The sequence below is a fragment of the Lepidochelys olivacea genome (assembly GCF_965140295.1).
Source record: "Lepidochelys olivacea isolate rLepOli2 genome assembly, chromosome: 2".
NCBI lineage: Eukaryota > Metazoa > Chordata > Testudines > Cheloniidae > Lepidochelys > Lepidochelys olivacea.
In genome coordinates, this window is record NC_140412.1 from 56,540,306 (window position 1) to 56,563,580 (window position 23,275).

Below are 23,275 nucleotides of genomic sequence, written 5' to 3' on the forward strand. Positions count from 1 at the left end.
CATGATGGAATATATAAGCATTGGACACAGACCTCTGATTTTTTTTCTATTGTATGTAGTGAAAATGTATACATGGAAATGATGCTTCCATTTCAAACTGATAATTGAAAACATTTTGCAATATTGTGACAGTCTGTACCACCAGGTTCACCCCTTGGTTAAATTTTGTGCAAAGCATACACAATTTGAAAACTCATGATTTGCTACGTAGGGCTGGTATAGATTGGGTATGCCGTGACTCAGGAGCAGCAGCACAGTTTTATTTTGATGCTCTTTATTTTAGGGGATAATATTGTTCAGTGTTTTTAGGGTTATCAGTCTTTAAAATCAACAAGTTGACTATTTAATTAAGGGGTTTAGATCAGTTCAAAGCTAGTCTGGGATTGTCTCCAATTTTGGACCATTCAATATTTAATCTTTATATCCTTTAAACTACTGATATGATTTTCTTCAAATTTGGACTATTTTATAGAACTTCATCATTCTGAAACTCACGTCTTATCTTTTGGTCTTTAGACTTTTTTGTGTACTCTGGGCTGACTAATGCCATAGCATCTATATCACCTTACGTAGGGAGCTTGAGCCTGAGCCCAAACATCTACACTACAGTTTTTTAGCTTCACAGCCAGAACCCTGCAAGACTGTCACCTGATACACATCAGCCATGGGTGTTTTATTGCAGTGTAGACATACCCTATATTATATGCCACTGTAATCCCCAGGTCCTTTTCTGTAGAACTGCCGCTTAGCCAGTTGGTCCCCAGCCTGTAGTAGTGCATGGGATTCTTCCTTGAGGACCTGCTCCATGATTTTTCTGGGGACAGAGGTGATGCTGACTAGTCTGTAGTTCCCCGGATTCTCCTTTTTCCCCTTTTTAAAGATGGGCACTATATTTGCCTTTTTTTCAGTCGTCCAGGACCTCCCCCAATTGCCATGAGTTTTCAAAGATAATGGCCAATGGCTCTGCAATCACATCAGCCAGCTCCCTCAGCACCCTCAGATGCAGTGCATCCAGCCCCATGGACTTGTGCATTTAGCTTTTCTAAATAGTCCTTAACCTTTTTCACCACTGAGGACTGCTACCTCCTCCCCATACTGTGCTGCCCAGTGCAGCAGTTTGGGAGCTGACCTTGTCTGTGAAGACTGAGCCAAAAAAAGCATTGAGTACTTGAGCTTTTTCCACATCATCTGTCACTGGGTTGCCTACCACATTCAGTAAGGATCCCACACTTTCCCTGACCTCCTTCTTGTCACTAACATACCTGTAGAAACCCTTCTTTTTACCCTTCACATCCCTTGCTAGCTGCAACTCCAATTGTGCTTTGGCCTTCCTGATTACGTCCCTGCATGCTCGAGAAATAATTTCATACTCCTCCTTAGTCATCTGTCCAAGTTTCCACTTCTTGTAAGCTTCTTTTTTGTGTTTAAGCTCACCGAAGATTTCACTGTTAAGTCAAGCTGGTCGCCTGCCATATTTGCTATTCTGCACATTGGGATGATTTGTTCATGTGCCCACAATAATGCTTCTTTAAAATACAGCCAGCTTTCCTGGACTCCTTCCCCCCTCATATTAGCCTCCCAGGGGATCCTGAGGGAGTCAAAGTCTGCTTTCCTGAAGTCCAGGGTCCGTATTCTGCTGCTCTCCTTTCTTCCTTTTGTCAGGACCCTGAACTTGACTATTTCATGGTCACTGCTGCCCAGGTTGCCACCCACTTCTACTTCCCCTACCAATTCTTCCCTGCTTGTGAGCAGCAGGTCAAGAGGAACATGGCCCCTAGTTGGTTCCTCCAGCACTTGCACCAAGTTGTCCCTAATACTCTCCAAAAACTTCCTGGATTGTCTGTGCACTGCTGTATTGCTCTCCCTGTAGATATCAGGGTGATTGAAGACGCCATGAGAACCAGGGCCCATGGTCTGGCAACTTCTGTTAGTTGTCTGAAGAAAGCCTTGTCTACCTCATCCTCCTGGTCTGGTGGTCTAAAGCAGATGCCCATCACGACATCCCTTGTTTCTCTTGCCTCTAAACTTAACCCAAAGACACTCAACAGGCTTTTCTCCAGTTTCATACAGGAGCTCTGATGCTCACTTCTCTATAGTTCTGTGCCTGTCATTTTCTCTCTGCATCTATCCCTGACGTCTCACATCAGCCCCTTGCATCAGGTTCCCTTTTCCATTGGAGGCTGCTCAGGCTATGTCTACACTACAGCCAGATCGACACTCTGGTGATCAATGCACTGGGGGTCGATTTAGCAGGTCCAATTTAGTGCCAAATTGACTACAGATTGCTCTCAGGTTGACCCCAGTTCTTCACCCCGAATGAGAAGAGTAAGAAAAGTTGACAGGAGAGTGTCTCCTGTCGACCCAGCGTGGTGTAGACATTGCAGTAAATCAACCTAAGCTACATCGAGTCCAGCTACTTTATCCACGTAGCTGGAGTAGCGTAACTTGGGTTGATTTACTGTGATATAATCTCAGTTACTCCTCCAGGTTCTTTTTATGTGATCAGGTATCAACTTGTTCATAAAAGCAGGAAAGCTATGGTTAGCATTATTGTATGAAGAATAATGTTTATGCAGGAGTACTATTTTGGGTAGTGGACTAATCTATGTTCCTATCCTGGCACAATTGCAACTTGAGATCTACTAGAATGATAGGCTACCTTCCAAATTTTACTAGCCTGTAAAACTTCCCTGTAGTCTTGTTGTATGTGGTTGGCTGCCTTCCCCACAGAATGGTTTCTTGCCTGCTGGGTCTGCTTTAATAAATATTATTTAACCTAGATGGAAGTTTGTTTCTGTTTCTTTTCCCATCCCTCCCAAGGTGACTGCCTTCCTGCTTTGTTAAGGGACCTTTCAAATGCTAATTAGGTGTTCTCTGTCCTGGCTTAAGTGTTAAACAAGATACAATTGTTCAGTATCTCTCTCTCTGTGGGTCATAGTTTTATAAAGGACTGTACTTACTTAACAATTCTAGGTTTCAGAGTAACAGCCGTGTTAGTCTGTCTTCGCAAAAAGAAAAGGAGTACTTGTGGCACCTTAGAGACTAACCAATTTATTTGAGCATGAGCTTTCGTGAGCTACAGCTCACTTCATCGGATGCATACCGTGGAAACTGCAAAAGACATTATATACACAGAGAGACCATGAAACAATACCTCCTCCCACCCCACTGTCCTGCTGGTAATAGCTTATCTAAAAAGAAAAGGAGTACTTGTGGCACCTTAGAGACTAACCAATTTATTTGAGCATGAGCTTTCGTGAGCTACAGCTCACTTCATCGGATGCATACCGTGGAAACTGCAGCAGACTTTATATACACACAACTCACTCTCCTGATGGTAATAGCCCATCCAAAGTGACCACTCTCTTCACAATGTGTATGATAATCAAGGTGGGCCATTTCCTGCACAAATCCAGGTTCTCTCACCCCCTCACCCCCCTCCAAAAAACACACACACAAACTCACTCTCCTGCTGGTAATAGCTCATCCAAAGTGACCACTCTCCCTACAATATGTATGGTAATCAAGGTGGGCCATTTCCAGTACAAATCCAGGTTTTCTCATCCCCCCCCACCCCCATACACACTCAAACTCACTCTCCTGCTGGTAATAGCTCATCCAAAGTGCCACTCTCCCTACAATGTGCATGGTAATCAAGGTGGGCCATTTCCAGCACAAATCCAGGTTTTCTCACCCCCACACCCCCATACACACACAAACTCACTCTCCTGCTGGTAATAGCTCATTCAAAGTGACCACTCTCCCTACAATGTGCATGGTGATCAAGGTGGGCCATTTCCAGTACAAATCCAGGCTTTCTCACACACCCCCCGCGGGAACACACACACACAAACTCACTCTCCTGCTGGCAATAGCTCATCCAAACTGACCACTCTCCAAGTTTAACCAGAACGTCGGGGGGGGGGGGGGTAGGAAAAAACAAGGGGAAATAGGCTACCTTGCATAATGGCTTAGCCACTCCCAGTCTCTATTTAAGCCTAAATTAATAGTATCCAATTTGCAAATGAATTCCAATTCAGCAGTTTCTCGCTGGAGTCTGGATTTGAAGTTTTTTTGTTGTAAGATAGCGACCTTCATGTCTGTGATTGCGTGACCAGAGAGCTTGAAATGTTCTCCGACTGGTTTATGAATGTTATAATTCTTGACATCTGATTTGTGTCCATTTATTCTTTTACGTAGAGACTGTCCAGTTTGACCAATGTAAATGGCAGAGGAGCATTGCTGGCACATGATGGCATATATCACATTGGTGGATGTGCAATTCTAGTCTATCAATTTTCCAAGCCAGGGTGAACTATGATTCCTGGGTGGATGACATTCTATCCATTCCCTTACTGTGACTTAAAAATCAAGCCAAAGTCTGAAAAGTGTATTATGTTGTAATAACTGGGCCTAAAAATTTACCCTAACTGTAAATTCAACTGTAAAAAGTATGTATAAATTCATAAAATGCCCCAATAACTAATAATAAATGTTAATGGAAAAAAGTACAAAAAAATCCCCCAAAAAGCAAACCCCCCAGATTAAATTAGTTTAAACAAAAAAGCATACTAATAACTCAATGTTAAAATCATGCTTAGTGATTTTTGGTTTTAATCTTTTGTTTACTAAACCAAAATTAGCATGCCAGAAACTAAGCCTAATTTATGAACAAAATAATAAGGTGGATGGGCTATTCCAGTGGTTCTCAAGCAGTGGTACGAGTAGGGTTGCCAACTCTCCAGGATTGTCCTGGAATCTCCAGGAAATTAAAGATCAATCTCTAATTAAAGATTATGTCAGGTGATGAAACCTCCAGGAACACGTCCAACCAAAATTGGCAATCCTAGGTATGAGTACCTGGGGGCATGCAGCGGGTCTTCCAGGGGATACATCAACTCATCTAGATAAGTGTTTCTCAACCTGGGGGGTCACAAGATGGGTTTAGGGGGGATCACAAGTGCAGGGGTGGCATTAGGGGGTGGCAAGCAGGGCTACTGCCTGGGGCCCCACATACAGGGGGCCCCATGAAATTAAGTTATATGCTTCAGCCCTGGGCGGCAGGGCTTGAGCTTCAGAATTCTGAAAGAGGTACAGTAGTCTGGAAAGGTTGAGAACCAATGGGCTATTCCACCCACCATTGCCCTTGAAGAAAGAGACTTCAGGGAGAAAAACTGGCTCCTGGAGCTAGTTTCAGCATTATGGCTGCCACCCTCACCATCTTGGGTGTCTTGGGTCTTTGTCATCCTGAGCAGACTAGGCCAGAGAGGGACCCAAATGACATCAACTAATGTCTGTTTTCCCCCGAAAGGACAATTATTACCATCTTTAGTACGGTCTAAAAAGACTACCAGAGGACGGAGTTTTTCCTTTTTTAAAAACTCTCTCTAACTAAAGAGAAACAAACAAGGGAACAAATACCTTATTTAATATTTTAAATTTCAAATTATTTAACTGTTTTTCCTCGTTAAGCAGGGTGAGATCTCTGCTTGTTTAATGCTGAACAGTAACAAAATCATGTCAATACCTTTGGCCCATTTACTCCATCTAAATCACATACTATTTCTGGTGCCCAATGAAAAAGGAGCAGTCCTGTACTGTGACTTACTGTATGCAAAGCTAATGAAAGAAATTCTAGTTTGGATTATAATATATATGTATTAGATGTCAAATAATTTATGATATAAAGAGAAACTATATTTTAAGGCATAATCACAAGAGGGTAGTCTGAAGGTTAAAAGCTCACCTTAATGATATTTGAGTACTTGATTTCTCAATCGTTGTTATTTCTAGGGGTTTTTTGTATGATCAATTTTTTGTGTTGACAGTAATTAGAAAAGGAATGAGATTTTGGCTAGTCTCATCTTCTCACTCATCTGTGTTATGTATGCTGTTCCTAATTTGGATGTATTTTGTTAATGGTATTCTTAGTTTATTATTGTGGTTCACTTTATTATTTAGTCAAAAAATAAAAACTTATTTATTATTTGCAGGGCTCCTATCTTCCCATGCCACAATCTGTTTTGTTGGGCTATATTTCCATTTACACATGAGCCAATGGAAAGTTCATTAACCAGTTTTAAAAAATGTATGTATACAATGAAACCATCAAGATTTGTATTTCACCATATTGGGAAACTCTATTGTCTTATTACACTTAACCCTTTTCTTTTTTCTTCTTTTACCAGCCCCTCTCCTTTATTTGTTCCTCTCTCATCAAACCCACAATTGCCTTGTAATCTGTTAGGGACAAATACTTTGGATCTGTTTGCCCTGTACACCAGTTTTGCATAAGTGCAACTCCATTGACCTGAGTGTATACTTTGTTTACATCATTATATGTGATATCAGAATGAAACAGCTGGTCTTTTAGTCATACTGTAAATTGACTAACACTGTTGGCTGCTGTAAAAAAGAATAATATCATCATTACTCGTAATACTTTGAAGGACAAGCATTGGGCACATCTGAAATAACTCCAAGGTTCATACTGGACAACTATTCAAATTTCTTAAATTGCAAACTGGCTGAACATTTCACAAGAACAGGCTCTGTCATGAGATTTCTGGTATTTCCTGATTACATTTGGGCAGCCTTTCTCAGCATGTTCTATGAACAAAAGAGTTCTGGGATCATGATTTACAAATATTACAAAGAGAGCCACCTATCCATTGTTGTGCTACTGCTGGAGATATAATGAAGACCCCTATGATTGCTGAAAAAGACACCTACAAATTAGTCCTTTCTTATTCCATAGATCTAAAGAATTTCAGCAGCAAAATAATTATTCAACGTGTGAGCTACACCGAATCACGCCCTTTTTCTTAAGATGAATTCAGTTACAATTAACATCTGTATTAAAAATACACAGTACATTGTAATGATTTAGTTCACCCACAAAAAAGTGCAGGCTTCCACACTGAATAAGTCAGTGGAAGAAACTTTATTTGGCTTCTGCAATCTCTGTGGTGCAGAGATTAGGGATTTTTCCCCTCAACTCAGTTCCTAAGAAATTAAATAGCCCTCAAAAATTTAGACTCACTTAGCTTGTTACTATAAAATTTTGACATAAAATGCCACCTGAATTACTCTCCTATTGCAGAGCATTCAGCAAAATCAGCAACATTTTCCTCATAAACGTTACTGAGTATTTTTATAAAGGAGCACATTTGCTTTTTACGTGAATTCTTAAACCAGAATGATAGGTTTTTTTCAGAACCAGTGATTTACCTCAAGTATAAGCAAAGAACATAGAAACTTGACATGATCATTTAGAAAGTTTGCCCTGAGAAACTTAAACCAGTCCAGAAGGTATGGGCTTGATGCAAGAATCATTGGGTGAAATTCTATGGCTTGTGCTATGCATGGATAACACATAATGGATCATCATAATGACATTGTAACATCTGGATTATCATAAAGACATTGTAACATCTGGCTATAACATCTTAAAATCTATGAATCTATACACTTTCAGAAGTGCTGGGTGACAAGGTTGGTGAAAGGGGTATTGAGATAGATATTTTACATGGTGCTTGATGAGGAAGGGGTTAAAACCCTCTCCTGAAATAAGGGCTTGATCCTGCAACATCCTGACCCTGATCCAGCAAAGACCTTAAGCATATGAGCAGCCACACTGAAGTCAGTGTTTTTTAATGGTTTCAGCACATGTGCCCTTCTAACCTAGAGATCAGCCGAAAGCTACTCTTTGCTCCTGCCAGGCAAAGAGAAGAAAACTAGTTGCTCATTTGACTGAAGACTTGCCATTCCCATCCTATATTAAAGTCAAACCAAGAAGTAGAGAAGCCTCCCACTCTCCCCTTGACTTTGCAGTTATGTGGGGGAGAGGCCCATATCTAGATACAAAGAGGTTCTGAAGCACATGCTGAAATTTTAGGTATATTAACTGTCCCACTGGCTTCAGTTTAGTCATAAGTGCCTTATGGAGTCAGGGCTCTAGCGATCAAGGCAAGGAACTCACCTTTCGATTAGCCTCTGCTCTTTCAAGTATTACACAAACCAAATACTTTTGAATTAACCTGCCAATGGTTCAGGCTTGAAATGTTTCTTTTTTACCTTTTTAAGACTTGCCATTGGAATTACTTCCACCTTTGGGCTGTACAAACACACATAGGCTACAGAGTCCTTATAGACGGATATTGACTGAACCGGAATAGGGGTCTGAGGGTCACCATGACATAAAGCAGAGACAAGAGTTCTTCTTTCCAAGAACAACTCTGCGACTCCCAGCCATAAGCATTCTTTCTTTCTCCCCCTCCCATTCTCCTTGGCACACTCTGCAGCCAGCATCCATGGCGTTCCAGGGTTTAAATGACATCGAAGGCCACAGATATTTTTTGTTGGACTGGGCCCAACATTTTGAAATTTATTTTAACAAGGGTATTGATCATATAATTCAATAGAGAGCAAATACCTTGGAACTTTTTTCATTTAATTGAAATAATATGTTTTCTAAATTTGCTAAAGCCCTCATTCCAACATCCAGTACCATGCTACAGTATTAAGGCCATCTGTATTTGTTTATATTCCATATGAAGGAATGTCAAGTTCACAGAGTTAACAGTCAACAGTCAGGAAATGCCAAGTTAAGTTCCATGCATAAACCAAGATGTCTATTCATTATGTTTGTCTTTAATTTCATGATCACACACTATTTTTCAAATAATACAGTATCATATTTTATCTATATCCTTAGATAAACATGTATAGTGAGGTGAAACTTTTTTCATTGTTTTATGTTTACACTAATTTCATTGTCATAAATACTGGATATATCTTTACTGACTTAGGTCAAGATTTTCAAAGTTGGGTGCCTCAAGTTAGACACCTAAATCCATGTTAAGGAACCTACATGAAAGTGCCTGATTTCCAAAGCTCTGAGCATTCACAGCTCATACTGGCATGCCACTTCAATGGTCTTAGTGGACTAGGCTGTGCACATATACATTTAAAATTCATGAATACTTGTGTATGCAGTTTTGAAATTTGCAAAATCAATAGGGCCATGAGCACAGCTGAAGCAAGTTCATTTAAAACTTCACAAGGATATTCAGTTAAAATTGTGAAAAGTCATCCAGTTCTGGTTATTATGCAGCTGTTTTAAATCATACTTTTATCCTATGTGGCTACATGCATTAGTATCAAAGCAAAAGTCTGTACAGAAAGGCTGCAGTGGTAGTTTACCTATTTATGCCTGCCTGTGCTTCATAGTTAGAAGTGTTTAGTGTTTTATGTCTCCAGTTGAAAGGGCCCTCTCATACATTTGCATATTGCATCATTCTGTCTAATTACAAGTTAAGGAAGGTCAATTGTCCTTAGCAATAAAATATGTGGGAAAGAAAGAAAAATATCACACACAAGCAAAATTCTTTCTTCATAAGATTTTACATGAGTCATCAGAAACTCTTTAAAATTCATTCCAGATTAAAACTCGTAAAGTTCCCTTAAAATGTTCAAAAGAAGGGCAATCCCTCTGTCAGGGTAGAAATTACACACTCAGATATATAATTCACTTATCTCCACCCAAATTCCAGTAGCTAGAGGCTTATTGGAAATTTTCTTTTTTGTTAAATATTGTGTTGTCAATGCACTCATCCAGCTATAAAGAAAAATGATCTGTCAGTGGCAAGATGTTCACAAAAGTCAAATAGTTGTGAGGCAAATCCTAACCCCACACTCCGCTCTATGGCATGGAGCTGTCTGGAGTTCCGTAACCCAGTCGAACTCTCTGTTCTTGGCCTGTGTCACATAACAGTCTAGTCTCCTGAGGGCTGTAATACTTTGGTCTAATTCTGCCTGGTGGGCTGGCTGTAGGGGTAGCTGGATGATTTTAGTGGCCTGTGATACACGGGAGGTCAGTCTAGATGATCTGGTGGTCCCTTCTGGCCACGCTTCTATGACTCTAACTCTGCATTTAAGGCCCTGTCTATACAACAAACTGGTATCATGTTTCTGACAGGGCTAGGGGACAACTATACAACGCCATATTGCCCATGTGCAGTAATTTGCTAATTTATGAGAGATGCACATGCAAATTATTTGGACAAACATGTATCCGGTAATATTTTAGATAAGTGGTTCCAACCTTTCTAAAATGCCATCAGGCAGATCATAGATTGTATTAATCTCACACTGGTATGAAAGAGTGTTTGTATTTCTTGATTTACTTTTCCTCATTTATTAGCTGTGTCTAAATTAGAAGAGTTTCTAAAATGGACTCTATGGGCTGATCCAAAGCCCATCAGAGTCACCTGGAGTCTCTCTATTGACTCCAATGGGCCTCGAATCAGGCTCTAAGTGAATTAAGTTTGATTTTAGTAGAATGTGGCCCCTTTAAAAATTCTTTTTTTTATAAAATAGATTAAATAGTTAATAGTAATTAGTAAATAATGGTAAAACATGAGGTTACTCCATTTCTTTCCCCTCGCCTTCAGGCATAATTACTTTAAATCAATGTTCAAATCTAGGATGGCAACTCAAGTCTACTGGCATGTACCTCTTAAATCTCACTTAAAATAGGGTATAAGTGGGATTTACTTGCTGGCCCTCTGCCCAAGGATGAATTTAATCTCTCACAGTTAAGATATTGTAATATATCTTCATAAGAAAACAACCACCTCCGCCCTCAAAGAACTGAGAGAAAACTCCTAAAACCTCTCTCACTCCAGTTTAAGTTATTGGAATTTTTAAAGCAGAACATTTTTCAAGAGACATATTAATTTATCACGATTTGAAAAAAAATCACAATCTTAGTTCAAAATCTCTTCCATTCTAGGAAAAGTCATTCCTTTTAGAACATTTCTTGTAAGCATGATGGGAAAACTGAAAGGCAACTGGCAGCTTGATATAGTTCCTTATATGTGGAAATATTTCTGAATCAGCTTTTCTTTTTAAACTTTGAAACTGAAAAGCAAGCCTTTTGAGCTATATTTTAACACTGCACAAACAAGAGATAACAAAAGTTAACTTTGAAAAAACAGCTGCAAATAAATTTAAAATATTAAAAAGAAACATGATCATATATGGAAAAAGATTATATGCTAAGACTTTTTTCAAATCTAAGGGCCTGATGCTCTTCTGACTTATACCAGGCTGAATAGGAGCAGTCAATGGAGGTATCAGTGTAGAACTGGTGTAAATAAGAGGAGAATCAAGCTCAAAATGTGGTACATTTGCCAACTTCTGATGTACTACGATGTTAGCAACAAAAGCAACATGCTTTTAAACTGTTAAAGACTCAGTTTCCTTTATCTACTTTATGCTTTCCCGAGGATGAAGTAGTCCTAAGAATCCCAAAACCGGAGTCTTTTTCTTTTGATCTTCTGAGAGAGGTAGAATAGGTTTGTTGTAGGCTTTTCTATTGCAGAGCTCGAACAACAAGCCAAAATACTCTCCAGTCTCTGTTTCTTCAGTTAAAGAACTCTAGAAGCTAGGCAAACAAGGTATCATTTTGGAGGTAAATGATTTCCTCATTAAGAAGAAAGCCCCCATGCCAGCAGTACTGAGGTGAGAAATTCTTCTTGGAATGATGTTCTGATTCTGCTGGCACTCAGACTATGAACCCCAGGAGAGAATCACAAGCCTGGCAGTTTTTTATAGGAACAAAAAAAGATGCTTGTCCAACTCTCACATATATTAATAAACAGTCTGTTTGAGAAGCAGGAAGAAGAAGGGAAGTAAAAGAGAAAGCCCCATCCTGGATGCAAAGGTTGCCATGAGAATGGATACATTTTCCAGCCTTTTCTGTATTGGCAACTTTTTTCACAAGAATGAAATCAGGTTTTGGATACATATTAAGTTGACAGAGTGCACAATGCAATCTTTCTCCTTTTCATAGTTAGTGTTTGCATTGGCTGGTGTTTCTCCACCTCTGTGTTACAAGTTCTTGACACTGTACTGCAGTTTTGAGTGGAAAGGTCAATCAAATGCAGAGTATTGTAAGGCTAACATAACATTGCACATTATAGTGATACAATGGGGATTTGGCAGGGAATTCAATTCCTGCATCCCATTCTTAGTTCTTTTAGTACAAATCCTAAGGACAAATTGGAAAATCTGCAGACTTAACTGACTCCCGTAAGAAATTTCTGAATTGAGAGCCTTATCCTCCTCCCATGGAAGTCTTTGGAAAAAACAACAACTGACTTCAATGGTTTAAAACTAAACCCTCAATGTTACTGTTCTTTCTTTCTTAGATGACCATCTCCTGGGTTAAGTTCTTTATGCAAACAGGAGATGTCCTGTTACAAGAATATGGCAAATGAATTGTTTTGATTACAGATAGGTTCAAACTTTTCCATCACAGAGTTTGGGATAGAAGCAGGACTGGTGGTCACATCAATGGGTTTTGACTTGACCCAATTACAGATGGGGGCCAGATCAAGATCCAACATTTTCCTAAGTTTGGGCAATTTAGACTGGGGGCTTCGGTTGGACCCTCTCTCTAAATCCTCATGATCAAGGGGAAAATTAAGGAATACTTTAACCTAACTATTGGCCCCCTCACTCTTCCTATCTTAACCTGGGCAACCTGCAGTTTTCCAGATCTGCGGTCTCATACTCACATGCTTAATTTTAAGCACTTATCTTATAGTAGGATGGGGCTTAGAACAGAAGCTAGCATTGTGGCATTCTCAGAAGCTGTTCTGTATGCAGATCCATTGCTTTTGAAGTTCTAGATACAATATATTTAGGAATAAAAGGTTTGGGAAACAAACAAGCAAGAAAGAACAGGGAGGATGTTCTGAATGTTTTCCTGGTTCTATAGATTGCTTTGTGCATTCAGTTACAGCACAGAAGTTACAGTTTCTTATGCTACTGTAAAGAATAACGGTTGTAACTATTTAGAGTAGACCCAAAAATATACATTGACAGACTGGAACTGTTTCCAGTGAAGGAAAAATGGCAATTTATGCCGCAGTTACTACACCTACTGTAGGCTATTACTGGAAAAAAGTAACTTCTACCCTATTTTCCTTCACTTCTTGTTAATTTTCTATTTTTTAAAAAAATCTATTTGGAAGCAAGTAAAATAAACAAGTTGATCAGCCAAGCGAGGTTCAGTGTTCCTGCTGACACTGGCATATGGAGGAAAAATGATGGAAAAACTAAAAAGGCTAAATGCTGTCTAAAGCAGCACAGGGAAAATAATATGGACAACTGATGTACTTCAAGTAGTTATTTAACATGTGCACCAGTGGTAAGTGTATCGGTGTCAATTAATACTACAAAGAGAGAAGTGTTCAGATCCTATTGATTTTATGTGGAGGGCACTCACATATTACAGTGATGGGTGGCAGTGTAAAACCAATAGATAACACCTAGAGCTTTTCATCAGAGGATCTCAAAGTGCTTTAGAAAAGGAGGTCAGTATCATTACCCCCAACTTGCAGATGGGGAAACTGAGATACAGAGAGAGGAAGGTCAGGCTGCAGGCCAGCCTGCAGGCCAGTGGCAGAATCCCAGTCCTAAGACCCAGTTCAGTGCTTTAGCCAGTTGCCACAGTGTCTAGATTTATCAACACATAGATAGTTAATTTTGGTGATATCATTCATAATGAAGGCAATGGCTTCACTCATAGCAAAAAGTTCAACAAGAATAGCCATTCTTACCTTTTAGAAAAGTGAACCATGACAGTTGTGTCTACCGTGGAGCTATTTCTGTCTGAAAAGGAAAATGTTATTAATATACCATTTGATATTTTCATTAGTTACTTTGAGAATGCAGTGTAGCATATGCTTACAAAATTTGCAGATGACATCATGGTGGAAGGAGTGTCAAGCACTTTGGAAAGCAGGAATAGAATTCAAAATGACCTTGACAAATTGGAGAATTGGTCTGGAATCAACAAGATGAAATTCAATCAAGACAAGTGTAAAGTACTATATTTAGGAAGGAAAAATCAAATGTATAACTAAAAAATGGGGAATAACTGGCTAGGAAGTAGTAGTCCTGAAAAGAATCTAGGAGCCATAGTAGATCACAAATTGAACATGAGTCAACAATGTGATGCAGTTGCTGAAAAGGCCAATATCATGCTGGGGTGTATTAACAGAAGCATCCTCTGTAAGATACACTTTATTCAGCACTGGTGAGGTTTCAGCTAGAGTACTGTGTCCAGTTGTGGATGCCACACTTGAAGAAGATGTGGACAAATTGGAGAGCGCCCAGAGGAGAGCGACAAAAATGATAAAAGATTTAGAAAACCTGACCTATGTGGAAATGTTTAAAAAAAACTTCTCAAGACTAAACATGCCAAGAAGACTGAGGAGGCAATCTCATAACACTCTTTAAATATGTTAATAGCTGTTATAAAGAGGACTGTAGTCAATTGTTCTCCATGTCCACTGAAAGTAGAAGAAGTAATTGGCTTGGTTTGATATCAGAAAACTCTTTCTAACTAAGGATAGTTTAGCTCTGGAATTAGGCTTCCAGGGGAGGCTGTGGAATCCACCATCACTGGAAGTTTTTAAGAACAGGCTAGACAAACACTTATCAGGGATGGTCTAGGTTTACTTAGTCCCACCTCAGCATAGGGTCTGAACTAGACACCTCTCATGGTCTTGACCAGCCCCATCATTCTATAGGTTTTATATGTTTGTTTGAATTTGGCCTTCAGCCATACCACTTTGAGCTCAGGTTGCATCCATTCTCAAAAGCTGAATAGGATGGTTCTTATGTTTGGACTGAAGATCTCCAAGGAAAATACAGGTGCTGATGGTGATTCAGTAGGTGGCACCTTTCTTTTGAGCCAGTACTGAATCAATACCCCAGCAGGGCATTATAGACACAGTTCTTGCTACCAAACCCTACATTTTAAAGGCTAACTTTGCAAGAAAATGAGCTAGCAACTCCCCGCCCCGCCAAAAAAAAAAAAAGAGTGTACTAAGATTAGGACTGAAGGGGGCAAAAGGGGTCAGGTGCAAGTTTTCAAAATTGGCCTTTAAGTCTATTTTATTTTTTGGGTGCCCAAAGCCTGATTCCCTAAGTATCCACACGTGGCCTTGATTTCACTGGAATGGTAAATGCTCTGCACCTCTGAAAATTAGGCCATAGAAGTCAAAAGTTGGACACCCAAACACTGACCCACCCCACTGGCTAGTTTTTAGTGAAATCTTTCCCCGCCAGAGCTGCTCATATTGAGCAAGTGATTTCACAAGAAAATCTTTAAATACCTTCTAATTTTTAGGGCAGTCAGCAGACTATGTTTTTTGAGACAGGGACTGTGCTCATTTCATGCTTTGTGCAGGCACAAGCATATTGTCAGCACTTAATAATGAAATAATAATACTATGGTTTTGTTCAAAACAAGCCTACATGCTATTTTTATTTTATTTATTTATTTATTAGGAAAGTTTATATGTACTTGAGAAGACTTAACTCAGAAAACTAACCTATCTTTTAAGGTATAGAACCTCCCCCAAAAAAGTTAGACCTATTTGCAGAAGTCAGCAATAGGTTACATTTTCACTGCCCTGTAATTCAAAAACATCTGGGCAGATTTGCTTGTGGAAATAAATCCAAGTATACACATTCACACGGAGATAACATATGTTTTTTTTATTAGCAGAATTCCAGCAATTTGCTCCACATTCCAACAGCTGTTTTCTAGAATCATTTTCCATAGTTCTGGGGTTCTCAGGTTACAATGTTCAGATAGCCTTACATGGACATATCAGTACATTCCTCCTGGAACGCTTTACAAGTCCATCAAAGGCTAACAAACAAACCACTCCAGTCTCATCGTCATAAAAAAAATAATCATCATCAGGTTTTACAGTCTTGTAAACCTTCCTCACTGGTCGTCTTCTTACTGCAATTACATATCCTCTTTTATCTTAAATGAAGTTAAGGAAGCCTGCTTTTTGAAAGTTTCTAATGGACTGCTACGACTTGAGAACATTTTTAATATCAGCACTGTCCCTGGAATTTTGGTGTATCTATATTAAAATATCTAGAAGGCAAGATATATTGGTCTTTTCTCCTTTGTTATACTGTCAAAATGCATCCGGAGTTCCTCTGACAAGTTTAATTTCTTCTTTGCCTGTGTTTGCCACCAAAATTCCACTTGCTATTTGAGTTTCACCATTTTTACTCCTTCCTTCTGTAAATCCATCAGTTCGTTCCTGTGCCTTTTTTAAACTTCTTTCAGTCATTCCTTTTCAGTCTCAACTGCTTGAAGTCTTGACTCTGCTTTTGCAGCATGTGTTCCAGCTTCCTCACTTTGGCTGTTAGCTACCTCCTCCCAGCATCACATTTTGTACAATATTGCACAATTTTCAGGTTGATTTTATGATCCAAGTCATCCAACTCAGATCTGAGTGCCAGCTGGGATAATCTTGCATTACAGCTGGTCAGTGTTTCAGCTACTTCCTGCACCAGTTTTCTGAAGACAAACGTTTCATTTATCACATTTTTTAAAAACAAAAAAAGTCAGAACAAAAAGGGATTTTTCAAATGGATCTACGTCTCTGCTGGGTTATTTTTAGGGGGCAGAAGCAGTGAATCAGAAGCATAATTTACTTCCTCACCCACATAGTGTAGCTGAACAGCAACTTGTCATTTTAAGTTTCCAGTTTCAAATACAGCCAAAAGATTTCTGACTCTCCTTGACCATTTTTGCCCCTATTAAACACCTTATCCATCCTCATGGATACTCCCTCACTGGGCATACGTGTAATGCAAACACCCTTTGCACTTGCACATGTGTGCTCTTTTTTCGCTTTGTCTTTTTAAATTATTGTATTTTTTTTTACTAGCTGTTCCTGTACATTCTTTTCTTTCAGCTTTTTATCTAAGTTATGGCTGCTTTTTCCCCCCCTCTCTTTCTCTATGTACCTTTATTCCAGCAGATTTTATGATCTATTCTCCTTTAACTGTTTCCAGTAACTTTAGTATATGCACTATTATCTACAAAGATGGCTGCCTCATATTTCCTGTTAGTTTCTCTTATTCTCAGTAAAGATGGCCACTGCACTTTCAGCTCTGCCATTGGAGACATACAGCAGGAAGCTTTTCTTTGGTATTGCAAATATAACAAGCTCTGTGTAGCTCAAAAGCTTCTCTCTCTCTCTCACCAACAGAAGTTGATCCAATAAAAGATATTAGCTCACCCACCTTGTCTCTCTAGAAAATGTACATATTGCACAGAACAGCTAGGAGCAATCAGTGCAGTTCAACCAATGCTGAGCACTGCATAGTTGGAAATCCGGGCAAGGCCAAAATGCATTCAATGATGGTTTCAGAAAAAGTGCTTGTTTCCTCTCAGATTTTTATTTAAGTAATGGATGCTTTTCTCGTTTTAGTTCCAGGAGCCTGTGTCACTACAGTTTTATAGACTATCGGTTTTGAAATGGTGCTGAACATGATTTGTCCTGGGCTATGCATGTGGTGCTTCACCCAAAACACTTCTAATTTCCCTGCTCAAGGCACTCACTCATCACCCACACTCACCTAACAATTGCCCAAGGCAACCTCTTTCCCAGTCCTGCTAGTTCTCCAGTTCAGCAATCTCGGATACTCATTCCTTCACACAGCTGTGCCAGGCACCCTGTTTCTACCACCCTTCCTAGAGATAACTTCTCTATGGGCATGGCAGCCCTCCCACTGGAGGGAATAGGCTGCTGTGTCTCACTGTCATCCATACTTGCTTCCAGTGTTCTGGGGAGAAAGGGGTGTAAAGCCCTCTCCCTGTCAGCTGCACAAAATCTCATCTATAGACAGTTCCCCCTCTGAGGTAGGTAAATATTATTAAGGACTTAAATATTATGTTATTTATGTAATAGTCAGACACAAGAAAAAACTCCTTTTCACTTATTTATGTAATAGTCAGACACAAGAAAAAACTCCTTTTCACTTTAATGAGCATTTTGTTTGAGAAAGGGCTAAGAAATATTACCATTGATTTCAATGAGCCCAGGATTTCACCCTGAGTGAGTATATCAGGATTCAGCCTGTAATGCCTTTGATCCAAAGCACTGATTATGCTTGACCCAAAGTGATGAGTATGTGAAGAACACAATCAAACCGATCATGAAAAATAACCAATCAATAATTCAAAAATGAGTGGTCCCAAATAAGAACAAAAGCTGACATGTCAAAAAAGAAGCATCGTATTATTATAAGAACAGGAGGAATCCGGGAGAAAATAACATGCTACAATATACTTATTGAAAGCGAAGTTCATTGGGGGAGCAACAACTCTAGGGATATATATATATTTAATGGGTATTCTCACTTTGTCATAATTCTGATACTCAAAGGTCTGATCTCAGAAGTGCACAACTGGCCAACGAATTACACAAGTGTAAGCAAGAGGGAGATCCTGGACCAGTGGCTATAATTATTTAAGAATGATAAAGAAAGAGCAGTTTTATTAAGCTCAGTTATTCCTTGGAAGTTGTATTATCATCATTTCACATTGGATTCTTTAGTTTTGTTTTTCAGTCAAACCTGAAGTCCTAAGGTAGGTCATTTTTGTTTGGCCAAAACTTTGCAATCTTTGCAGATTTATTGTTCCAATGCATGTGGCAATGCACCAAAACAAAACTATTTTTGATTAGATATTTAATTAAACAGCAAGTCCTCATCAACAATGTGAACTACTATATGTGCAGAAAGCCATTTGTTTGCATAAGCAAGAAATAGTCTTTTGAATTCAACACTGCCCAGAGTACAAGTCACCTAATCACACATGAAGCCAACCCCTACAGGTCAGTTTAAATCCTTGCCTTTTTAAAATATGTGAAATGTCTGGCTCTAGTACAAACTTCTAAAACTAAATTTAAAACTGCTGAAAAACAGCATGAAGTTTTGTCTCTTCATTTTATATTTCTTGTCCCAGAGTAATGATTGAGTAGAAGGTCGTGAGGGCTAATGAACACATGGTGGGACTTTATACAGGATATCAAAGCTGAAATGACCCACATACATCTCACTGTAGTACTGTAACTAAGATCAGAAAAGATATTTGATGCTGTCTTGTTCAATAGCTATAAACGTAAAACTCAAAAGCAGTCAGTGAAAGACTCTCTTCTGCTCTCTAACAAAACAGCCTTTCTGTACAGATGACTGTGCATCTGGAAATGTCAGACTATCTGTGGGAGATTCAGATAACTCTAGTCATAGGAAATGTGGAGTATCAATATGATCTTCACACTATTATAATGTGACAACTCTTTCCTCAGTAGGTCACAGTAGGTATGTTAAAAGATTAAAACTTTGTTTCAAAATAATGTAAATTTTACCATCCATTTGACTATCTACTGTATAATTCTGAATTTGGTATTAATGGTTAGCATTCATCTTCCTTAGAAGAATCTTTTGATCCAGCAAGGAGTGCTTCCACTATCTTCAGGTAATGGTGGGTTTCTGCCTATAGAACATGGGCGTGTGTCATGGTAGCTTGCAGAGGACAAAGCCCAGTTTGTTAACACAACACATTAGGGTCTAATTGAACTCCACTGATTGCAATGGGAGTCTCTTCACTGTCTTTAATGGAACTTCCCTGAGGCCCTCAGTTCTTCGGAGCATTCTTATAGTCATCTCAGTGTTTTTCTCTACCACCATTAGCTGATGCAAACTGCGGTATATTTGTATGAGCTTCTCCAAAAGCAGTTGCTGTTGCTAGCTGAAGTTAAGGTAATGAAGAGACAGCTCCTCCATCTTCCAGTAGAAAATGATGTTTCATGGGAGAAAGGTCCAGACTTTGGCTATGTTCAGAGAGAAACTCAGAGAAGGGGGAAATGCATCAGAAATGTAAGGTGGGTTGAGATGTCATCAAGTCCAGCCCCTGGAGCTGAGGCAGGACCAAGTGAGCCTGGACCATCCCTGAAGGGCATTTGTCTAACCTGTTCTTAAAAACCTCCAATGATTGGGATTTCACAGCCTCCCTTGGAAGCTCTCCTCTGGACTCTTCCAATTTGTCCACATCTTTCCTGGAGTGTGGATTCCACAATTGGACACAGAACACACCAGTGTTGAGTAGAGCAGGACAGTTATCTCCTGTGTCTTACATACAACATACTTGTTAGTAATCCTCACAATGCAATTTTTGCAACTGTATCACATTGTTGACTCATATTTAAGTCTACGAATCTGTCACGGAGGTCATGGGAGCTGTGATTTTACGAGACTTCTGTGACTTCTTGAAAATTCCAATAATTTAGCCTTGGGTAGCAGTGCTTGGGCTTGGGCTTCAGTCCCAGGCAGCAGGGCTCGGCCTTTGGCTTCAATAGATCCATGATTTATTGCTTGTTGCCCGCATCCTGTCTGTAATTTTTAATAAAAATATTCATGGCAAAATCATAGCCTTACTCATGTTCAATTTGTGATCCACTATAGCCCCCAGATCCTTTTCAGCAGTGCTACTGCCATGCCAGTTATTCTCCATTTTGTAGCTGTGCATTTTCCTTCATAAGTGAAGGATTTTGCATTTGTCTTTATTTTAATTTCATCTTGTTGAATTCAGACTAATTCTCCAATTCATCAAGGTCATTTTGAATTCTAATCCTGTCGTCCAAAGTGCTTGCAACCCCTCCCAGCCTGGAGTCATCTGCAAATTTTATATACATACTCTCCACTCCATTATCTGTTTAATTAGTACATTTAAAGAAAAATACTGAATAGTACCAGACCAGGAGTGACTCCTGTGGAAGCCCACAAGATACGCTCTCCCAGTTTGACAACAAACCATTGATAACCACTCTGAGTATGGTCTTTCAACCAGTTGTGCACCCACCTTGTAGTAAAATCATTCAGACTGTATTTCCCTAGTTTGCTTATGAGAATGTCATGTGGGACTTCAAAAGCTTTAATAAAATTAAGATATGTTATGTCTACTGCTTCCCCCATCTGCTAGACCAGTAATATTGTCAAACCTCTCCTCTGAGGGAGGGATCTCAAAGTTTCTTTCAAATTCTTCCATTGTAAGTGTGAGTTAACCATCATGGCTCTCACATGCAGGGATTTGACAACCCAAACTCAGGAGATCTTCAAAGAGACTTGTGGAGGAGCCAGCTGGAGGCTTCCCCTTTGCCCCCCCCCTTACCCCACCCCGCACCCACAAAAAACCCACTAATGAAACAAGACAGAATTTTATGTAAAATGCTATACATTCTCTAAGGACCAGTCCTGACTCTGGAAAGCTTTCATTGGCATTGGGAAGTCTTTCCTTAATATAGGCTGCAGGATTGGATCCTAAGGCACACTCAGAGACTTTAAGATCAGAGGAGACCATAATGATCATCTAGTCTGACCTCCTGCACAGTGTAGGCCACAGAGACTCACTGACCCTTCCTCTATCTGATTTAAAGACTTCAAGCTACAGAGAATCCATTTAACATTAGTTTAAATTTGAAAGTGACCCATGGCCCATGCTACAGAGGAGGGCAAAAAAACCCCAGGGTCTCTGCCAATCTGACATGGGGGAAAATTCCTTCCCAACCCCAAATATGGCAATCAGTTAGACCCTGAGCATGTGGGCAGCACTGACCAGCCCGACACCTGGGAAAGAATCATCTGTAGTAACTCAGAGCCCTCTCCATCTAGTGTCCCATCACCAGCCATTAGAGATGTTTGCTGCTCGCAGCCACAGATCAACTACATGCCATTGTAGGCAGTCTCATCATATGATCCTCTCCATAAACTTATCAAGCTCAGTCTTGAAGCCAGTTAGGTTTTTTGCTCCCACAACTCACCTTGGAAGTCTGCTCCAGAACTTAACTCCTCTAATGGTTAGAAACTTTTGTCTAATTTCAAGCCTAAACTTGTTGATGGCCAATTTATATCCACATTTTGTGTTCGCTTTGGCACTTAATTTAAATAACTCCTCTCCCTCCCTGGTATTTATCTCTCTGATGTCTTTTTAGAGAGGAATCATATCACCCCTCAGCCTTCTTTTGGTTACATAGGTGCCAACTCCAAGGGTGCTCTGGGGATAGAACTCCCACGGAAAAAAAATTGTGAGTGCTCAGCACCCACCAGCCACAGCAGTTCGGTGGCTGGGGGAAGTGCTTGGGGGAGGGCAGAAAGCAGGGAGTGGTGAGTGGGCAGGGCCATGTGGGAGGGGGTTGGAGCAGGGCAGGAAGAGACAGATTGAGGGTGGGGCCCCAGGGTGGAGCAGGGGTGAGCACCCCTGGGGAAAATAAAACTCAGCACCTATGTTTGGCTAGGCTGAATAGGCCAAGCTTTTGAGTTTCCTCTCCTAAGGTAAGCTTTCCATTCCTTGGATCATCCTAGTAGCCCTTCTCTGCAGCTGTTCCAGTTTGAATTCATCTTTCTTACACACAAGGCGAGAACTGCACACAGTATTCCAGATAAGGTCTCACCAGTGTCTTGTATAATGGTATTAACACTTCCCTGTCTCTATTGGAAATACCTTGCCTGATGCATCCTAGGACTGCAATAGCCTTTTTCATAGCCACATCACATTGGTGGTTCATAGTCATCCTGGGATCAACCAATACACTCAGATCTTTCTCTTTCTCCATCACTTCCAACTGATATGTCCCTAACTTATAGCAAACATTCTTGTTGTTAGTCCCAAATTCATGCATGACCTTGCACTTTGCACTATTAAATTTCATCCCATTTCTATTACTCCAGTTTACAAGGTCATCCAGATCATTTTGTGTGATATTCTGGTCCTCCTCCATATTGGCAATACCTCCCAACTTTGTGTCATCCTCAAATTTTATTAGCACACTCCCACTTTTTGTGCCAAGGTCAGTAATAAAAATGTTAATTGGTCCCAAGATCAATTCCTGAGGAACTCCACTAGTAACCTCCCTCCAGCCTGACCGTTCACCTTTCAGTATGACCTGTTGTAGTCTCTCCTATCCACCTTTCAATTCTCATATTAATCCTCATCTTCTCCAATTTAACTAATAATTTCCCATGTGTACCTGTATCAAATGCTTTACTGAAATGCATGTAGATTAGTTCTACTGCATTTCCTTTGTTTAAAAAGTCAGTTATCTTCCAGGTTACTTTTGGTTTGTTTTTTGTTTCTTGTTTCTTTTCTGCCATCAATAGATGGCTGATTATTGATTTACACTTGTTCCTTCCCATCCCTGTAGTTCTATAACCTCAAATATAAATCTCCCTGCTCTCAAAGCACTAGGGTTCATTTTCTTGAAAAACTGTTAAATTATTATTATGGCCTCACTAATTGTCAACATACTTGTATGTGTAATTGAGATTTTGGTTCCTCTCTTCCTTCTGTTGGCCTAGGCTAATAGAAAGCTGTTGGATAATT

General features: G+C 39.8%; 1 long non-coding RNA gene across 1 annotated transcript in view; it reads right to left on the reverse strand.

The window, feature by feature from the left end:
• LOC311517154 overlaps positions 1–23,275 on the reverse strand; it is a 95,087-nt gene that overhangs the window by 62,633 nt on the left and 9,179 nt on the right. Inside the window, exon 2 of the long non-coding RNA XR_014710617.1 lies at positions 13,632–13,683. This is a non-coding gene — a long non-coding RNA (uncharacterized lncRNA). The remainder of the gene's footprint in view (positions 1–13,631; positions 13,684–23,275) is intronic.